The sequence below is a fragment of the Mustelus asterias genome, chromosome 19 (assembly GCF_964213995.1).
Source record: "Mustelus asterias chromosome 19, sMusAst1.hap1.1, whole genome shotgun sequence".
Taxonomy (NCBI): Eukaryota; Metazoa; Chordata; class Chondrichthyes; order Carcharhiniformes; family Triakidae; genus Mustelus; species Mustelus asterias.
The window spans coordinates 58,435,289-58,443,849 of NC_135819.1; positions in this window are offsets into that span (position 1 = coordinate 58,435,289).

Here is an 8,561-nt window from a genome sequence, read left to right on the forward strand (position 1 = left end):
ACGTCCCGCTCATGGGATGCAGATGAAGGCCCAACTGCAATCCACCCCCACACCCGATTCTTCGTAACACCAGCAGGAAAACACACCAGTCCGGAACATGCCTGGACCAATGTAACGTGCAAAAGTTGGGAATTTCCTGAAAAAATCATGGGGCTGCCTCCAGAGTTCTGGATGGAGGCCGTTAATGATCCTGGTCCCTGGCATTTAATACATTTTTATCAATACAATCTAATTATTTTGTTTCAACTTTTTTGCAAAGAAGGGAGACAGAAAGCTGAAAACTATAGGCCAGTCTAACATCTCTCAGTCGAAGGTGCTAAAATCCAGTATTAAAGAAGAGGTAGCCAAACATTTAGAAGAACATAATACAATCAGGCAGTTCAACATGGTTATGTGAAAGGAAAATTGTGTTTGACATATTTATTAGAATTCTTCATGATGTAACTAGTGGCTAACCCTTATGATAAGCGTGCATCTGTCTCTGGTGAGACAGAACCTCAGGGGCACACATTACTAAGGAGGAACCTAAATCAGGAAAGATGAAACACTCTACATGACATAGCCCTGATATGACCCTGGTCACAAGAGTAAACGAGCTGCCTTCAGCCAGACAGAAGTCAAACATTCACAGTAACTCTTTGTGGATTAGTGCATGTCCCCACTGCAAGTTATCATTCTCCTGTAACATTGGGACAATGAATAACTGCTTCATAGAACATAGAACTTTACAGCGCAGTACAGGCCCTTCGACCCTCAATGTTGCGCCGACCTGTGAAACCAATCTAAAGCCCATCTAACCTACACTATTCCAATATCATCCATATGTTTATCCAATGTTTATCCAGCTTCCTCCCAATGACATGAGCCAGCAATCAGGCAGGAGAGCAGTGCTCAAGGAAGGGACTTCAGGATGATGGGATATTATCATTAGTCCTAATCATCACCTTCCATGAATCGGGCAACTATAAGGGCATCCTTAGCTCATCCTGCCCCTTCTGGCCATTGCCACTGCCTGATGGCCAACCTTCTTGCCCTCCAGGACCACCTTGTTATCGTCCAACTCAACGTCCTCCTCATCAGAGGAAACGTGCCATTCTTCAGATTCTCCTCAGGCAGTTCCTCCATCTGTCGAAGTATCAGGTTGTGAAGGGCTCAGCAGATGACCATTATGCACAACACCTTCTGTGGACTGTCCAGCAAAGCTCCAGCAGATAGGTCCCGGCACCGGAACTGCATCCCTATGGCCTGCTCCATCAAAGTGCAAGTAGCAGCATGAGCTTCATTCTATCTGGTTACAGCTGCACTCTGTGGCCTCAGCACAGGCATCATCAGCCACACCCTCAGAGTTTACCTTTTGTCCCCGAGGAGCCAACCCTGTAGCCGCCGTGCTCCTTCCAAGACATCGGGGATCTGAGAGTGGCTAGGGATGTAGGAATCGTAAACATTCCCCAGGAACCTAGCACACACTGGAGGATGTCCTTTTGTGTGGTTGCAAACTAGCTGAACGTTTAGGGAGTGGAAGTCCTTGCACTTTGATGCCATGGAGATGAGAGAGCCACAGGAGTGCAGTCAATGGCTCCCTGCACATTGGGAAGCCTGCCATTTGAGCATGGCTCTAAACGGCTGGACAGGCAGTCTTCACTGACACTAGTTGTCACTCACCTGTAGGAAGGTCAGGCACCCTGAGCCGTGGAAGACACCTCGGAGCAGCTGCTCTCCGAGACCTCTCCTATGGCAACGAAGCAGGCCCTATTACCCCTTCCTCCTCAGGGTTCTGCTTCTGCCTTTGGAGAGCCAGACACACCTTCTCTCGTCTCGCTGCACTTGAAAAATGACGGCCATTAGCACAGGCTCCACCTCTTTCTCATTCTAATCACTGCCAGGAAAGAAAGAGAGATAGAACTAACGATGAGGTCTTGCCTCCAAAGGTTGAATATTTGCCCATTCCCCTCTGGCAGTAGTGTGTTGATTGGCACTGTGCAGGTCATCACATTGAGGACCTTTCTCTTAGAATCCCCCAGAATGGACAAGGACCCACAACATACTTTCTCCAATCGGCCTAACTGAAGAGCCACAGTTCCTGTCTCCTGAGCTTTCATGTAAGATGCAGGCATTTGTTTCACTCGAAGCTCTTGCGTACTAATGGGGAGGGGGGGCGAGGTTGTGAGAAGTGGGTGGTAAGGCTGGAAGGAAGCCGCATCACCCACACTAATGCATCAGGGCACTCTGTGTAGCCTGTTACCCCTGCCCTTTGTCGCCGAGGATGTATGTGCTCATCCTTTCAGAAAATGGCACTCAGAATTGGGAGCTCAGCACGCAAAGGCTTAACTGCTGGTCGGTAATCAGTGGCATTCACTCACATCAGTGGTGAGTCAGTTGGCATAATTGACTTAGCTGTCAGACTGAAGGAATGTTAATAGACAAGCGGCTGAATGATATCAAATGCAAAATAATTTTAATTACTGTCATGCCTCTCCATTTAGAGTGGACATGGTCAGTCAGGAACTCTCACCATCTTAATAGATCCTTCAGCCTGTGACAACTGGACACCCACCCAGGCTTCCACCCACACTAGCCCAGGCTTCCCTTCCCAGTATCAGGGCCCAGCAGCGGAAGTGTGCAGCCTCAAGATGGATCAGTTTTAAACCTGACTTTCTTGCCCTTCTAGCAATGAGCCCTCCTCCCTCTTTCGGGGCCAACACTTCTCGCAATCTATGACAAGGCCATTACTCTTCTGTTCCCCCCTCTGTTTGTTGACCCTGCCATCCCCCCCTTCTGTCAGATCACCCACCATGAATGACCAGCCATGCTGGCTCAACGTTCCCCACCATTCCCCCAGCCCAAGTTGCCTTGCTGGTTGGACCTCTCTGCCACTTCACATCAGTGCAAATCGTGTTTTTGGCTTCTCATAATATTTTGCTCCCCCCTTTGCCATTTATGATCGATGTGAAAGGGCACAAAATCCTGGCCTAACTTCATTTTTATAAAGTACAACCAAAAATGTATTAAAAAAGATAATAAAATGAACCTTATAGATCTCGTTTGCAGACTATAAAAGGCAGATATATTTTATAAAGATAAATTTAAACATGACCACCTAGCATTCATAACAGTCATTATGGCCATGGCAGCCCGCTGCCAAATTCACAAAAGGAAACTTGAAACAAACTGCCCTGATGGTATGTAATTTACCTGATGAGGAGGTATCAGAAGCCAAGATAAATAACTCTCAGACCACTTGTGATGATTTTAAACATTAAATTCAAACATTTATTAAAATAAAGCAGAAAAATGAGCACTTTTACACAGTTGACAGTTCTTCAACCAACATTTCCTACAAGGCATTTGCTTAAATACGCTCAGAACTAAAATCCATTTTTAAGACAACAGTTCTTGTAGATTTTCTAATCCTAGTTCAATGAAAAGTGCAGGATGGTATGTCGGGAGCAACACGAAGCTTAACTAAAAATGAGATGTGAACTTGGTGAAGAGTATCAACACAGGTCTATTTCCATACCAAGCAGCATAAGCAACAAGTAATAGAGCTAAGCGATTCCACAACCCACAGACTAGATCTAAATTTTGCAGTCCTACCACATCCTGCCATGAATGGTGGTGGACAATTAAACAACTCAATGGAGGAGGAGGCTCCACAAATATCCCCATCCTCAAATGATGGAGAAACCCAGCGCATCAGTGCAAAAGATAAGGCTGAAGCATTCACAGCAATCTTTAGCTACAAGTGCCAAGTAGATGATCCATCTCTGCCTCCCCCGGAGATCCCCAGCAACATGGATGTCAGTCCTTATCCAATTCGATTCACTCCACGTGATATCAAGAAACAGTTGAAGGTACTGGGAACTGCAAAGACTCCAGGCCCTGACGATATTCCAGCAATAGTACAGATGACTTCTGCTCTGGAACTTGCTGTGCCCCTAGCCAAGTTGTTCCGGTACAACTACAACACTGGCATCTGCCCGGTATTGTGAACAATTCCCCAGGTATGTCCTGTACAAAAGAAACGGGACATATCTGTCAATTATTGCCAATCTGTCTACTCTTGATCATTGGTAAACTGATGGAAGGATTCATGAATAGTGGAACTTAGCAATAACAGTCACTGACACTCAATTTAGGTTTCGCCAGGGTCACTGCGCTCCTGACCTCATTTACAGCCTTGATTCAAACAGGGACAGAAGAGCTGAACTCCAGAGGTGAGATTAGAGTGATTGACATTAAGGCAGCACTTGACTGAGTATGGCATCAAGGAGCTCTAGCCAAAACTGGAGTCAATGGGAAACAGAGGGAAAACCCTCCACTGGTTGAAGTCATACCTGGCACAAAGGAAGACATTTGTGGAGGTAGGAGGTCAAACATCTCAGTTCCAGGATATAACTGCAGGAGTTCCTCAGGGTAGTGCCCTAGGCCAAAACCACTTTAGTTGCTTCATCCATGACCATCTTTGCATCATAAGGTCAGAAGTGGGGATGTTCATTGAGCACTGCACAATGTTCGCACTTTTTGCAGCTCCTCAGATGCAGAAGCAGTTCATATCCAAATGCAGCAAGAACTGGACAATATCCAGGCTTGGACTGTCAAGTGACAGTAACATTTGCTCCACACAAGTGCCAGGCAATGACCATCTCCAACAAGATAGAATCTAACCATCGTCCTTGACCTTCAACGGCATTACCATCGCCTGATCCCCATTATCAACATCCTGGGGGTTACCATTGATCAGAAATTGAACTGGATCAGCCATATAAATACTGTGGCTACAAAAGCAGGTCAGAGGCTCGGAAGCCTGCAGCGAGTAACTCACCTCCTGACTCCCCAAAGCCTGTCCACCTTATACAAGGCACAAGTCTGGGATGTGATAAAATAATATCCCCTTGCCTGGATGAGTGCAAATCTGCAAAACACTGAAAAAGCTTGACAACATCCAGGACAAAGCAGCCTACTTGATTGGTACTCCTTCCACAAACATTTAATCCCTTCACGACCGACGAACTGTGGCAACAGTGTGTATCATCTACAAAATGCACTGCAGGAACTCACCACGGCTCCTTAGGCAGCACATACCAAACACATGCAAAAATATTAAAATCTCTCCTTTTCCTCACACAGGAGAGATGGTAGGCTATGGAATTTGAAGATGGAATTCCACCTGGACTCTCTGTCAAACTTCTTCCTGAACTGCAAACATGATCTTTGAGCTTTACTTCAAGTTATTAAGGTCACAATACGGAGCATGAATGAGTTTTCAAAAAATGATTTGAATGCTCAGAGTAAACAAAAAAATCTTAATTATCATAAGTTTTGTTGAAATTTTGGAAGTGAAAACATTTTTATTAATAGCACCTATGAAATCTATAAAACTATTGGAGACCCTCTGAAGGAGAACATTTATCTCCACTTGGAGAGGCAAGGCTTGATCAGGGATAGTCAGCACTGCTTCATCAGAGGAAGGTCATGACTAACAAATTTGACTACATTTTTTGAGGAGGTGACCAGGTCAAATGGACAGAATAGTGCAGATAGAATTTATCCCTGAAAAGTGAGAGGTGATACACTTTGGAAGGAGTAATTTGACAAGGAAATATTCAATGAACAGCATGACATTAGGAATCTGTGGAACAAAGGGACCTTGGCATGTTTGTCCATAGATCTCTGAAGACAGAAGGGCATGTTAGTAGGGTGGCGAAAAAAACATGTGGGACATTTGCCTCTATCAATCAGGGCATAGAGTACAAAAGCAGGGAAGTCATGTTGGAGTTGTATAGAACTTTGGTGAGGCCATAGCCAGAGTATTGTGTGCAGTTGCCACATTATAGGAAGGATGTGATTGCACTGGAGGGGGTGTAGAGGAGGTTCACCAGGATGCTGCCTAGGATGGAACATGTAAGTTATGAAGAGAGGTTGGATAGGCTTGGGTTGTCTTTGTTGGAGCAGAGAAGACTGAGGGACGACCTGATTGAGGTGTACAAGATTGTGAAAGCATGGACAGTGTGGATAGGGAGCAACTGTTCCACTGAGTTGAAGGGTCAGTTATGAGGGGGACATATGTTCAAGATGAAGGGCAGGAGGTTTAGAGGGGATGTGAGAAAAATCTTTTTTACCCAGAGGATGGTGACGGTCTGGAATGCACTGCCTGGGAGAGTGGTAGAAGTGGGTTGCCTCACATCCTTTATATATAGTGCCTGGATGAGCACTTGGCATATCAAAACATTCAAGGCTGTGGGCCAAGTGCTGGTGAATGGGATTAGGTGAGAGGTTTGATGTTTCTGGCATGTCGGTGGAGACTCTGGGGTGAAGGGCCACTTTTGCACTCTATGATTCTCTAAAGAGGAACATGAAAGAGTGGTGAATACAGCAATAGAGATACACAGATTAACATAGATAAAGAAAATATCAAACATAAGATTACAAAAATTTCCTATAAAGTTACAAATTATTGTTATCCAAGGTGGTATTGTCGCTGGACTAGTAATCCAGAGGCCCACCATAATCCTCTGGGGACCCAGGTTCGAATCCCACCAAGAGAGATGGTGGAATTAATCAATAAAAAAACATCTGGAATTAAAAGTCCAATGATGACAATGAAACCAATGTCAATTTTCATAAAAATCCAACTGGTTTAGGGAAGGAAACCTCCCATCCTTACCTAGTCTGGCCTACATGTGATTCCAGACCCACAACAATGTGGTTGACTCTTAAATGCCCTCTAAATTGGCCTAGCAAGCCACTCAGTTGTCTTCAACACAACAAAGAAAACACAAAGGAATTACACTGCAACAGCAACCCCAACCCTGTCAATCCTGCAAAGCTCTCCTTACTAAGATCTGGGGGCCTGTGCCAAAACTGGGAGAGCTGCCTCACAGACTAGTCAAACAACAGCCTGATATAGTCATACTCCTGGAATCATACCGTGCAGATAATGTTCCAGACACCAACATCACTATTCCTGAGTATGCCCTGTCTCACTTTCAGGACAGACCCAGCAGAGGTGGCAACACAGAGTGGTTTACAATCGAAAGGGGGTTGCCCTGGGAGTCCTAAACAACGACTTTGGACCCCATATAATCTCATGACACCAGGCCAAACATGGACAAGGAAATCTCCTGCTGATTCCCAAGTACTGTCCCCCCCCTCAGCTGATTCACTCCACGTGATATCAAGAAATGGCTAAAGGTACGAGATACTGCAAAGTCTATAAGTCCTGACAATATTCCAACAATAGTCCTGAAGACTTGTGCTCCAGAACTTGCCACACCACTAGCCAAGCTGTTCCAGTATGACTACAACATTGGCATCTATCTGGAAATATAGAAAATTTCCAGGTGTGTCCTGTTCACAAGAAATAGGGCAAATGCAACACGGCCAGTTATGCTTGGGTTCCACCAGGGTCACTCAGCTCCTGACCTCATTACAGCCTTGGTTCAGACATGGACAAAAGAGCTGAAATGGTGTGAAGATGCTGGCATTAGACTGGCGTGGGCACTGTAAGAAGTCTCACAACACCAGGTTGAAGTCCAACAGGTGCCTGGCTTCAGACAATTCACACCTCTTTAACCTATGCTTGACCCTCTCTCCATTCGCATTGTCTGTACCTGTAAAGATTTGATTACCTGTAAAGACTTGCATTCCAACCATTATCTTGCAATTGAGTCTGTGTCTATATATGTCCTGTTTGTGAATCCAACTCTCCATTCACCTGATGAAGGAGCAGCGCTCTGAAAGCTCGTGATACCAAATAAACCTGTTGGACTTTAACCTGGTGTTAAAAGAGCTGAAAGCCAGAGGTGAGATGAGAGTGACTGTACTTGACATCAAGGCAGCACTTGACCTAGTGTGACATCAAGGAGCCCTTGCAAAACTGGAATCAATTGGTATGAGGGGGCAAACTCTCTGCTGGTTGGGGGCCATACCTGACACAAAGGAAGATGGTTGTGGTGGTTGGAGGTCAATCATCCCAGCTCCAGGACATCTCTCCAGGAGTTCCTCAGGGTAGTATCCTATGCCCAATCATCTTCAGCAGCTACCTCAATGACCTTCCTTCCATTATAAGGTCAGAAGTGGGGATAATTGCAGATGACTACAGAATGATTTTGCGATTCCTCAGATATGAAGCAATTCTTGTCCAAAGCAAGACCTGGACAATATCCAGGCTTGGGCTGATAAGTTGTAAGTAACATTTAAGACACACAAGTGTCAGGCAATGACCATCTCCAACTAGAGAGGATCTAACCATTTCCCTTTTGACATTCAATGGTATTATCATCGCTGAATTCCCCACTTTCAACATCCTGGGGGTTAACATTGACCAGAAATTGAAATGGACTACAGGGCGGCACGGTAGCACAGTGGTTAGCACTGCTGCTTCACAGCTCCAGGGACCTGGGTTCGATTCCCGGCTCGGGTCACTGTCTGTGTGGAGTTTGCACATTCTCCTCGTGTCTGCGTGGGTTTTCTCCAGGTGCTACGGTTTCCTCCCACAGTCCAAAGATGTGCGGGTTAGGTTGATTGGCCATGATAAAATTGCCCCTTAGTTTCCTGAGATG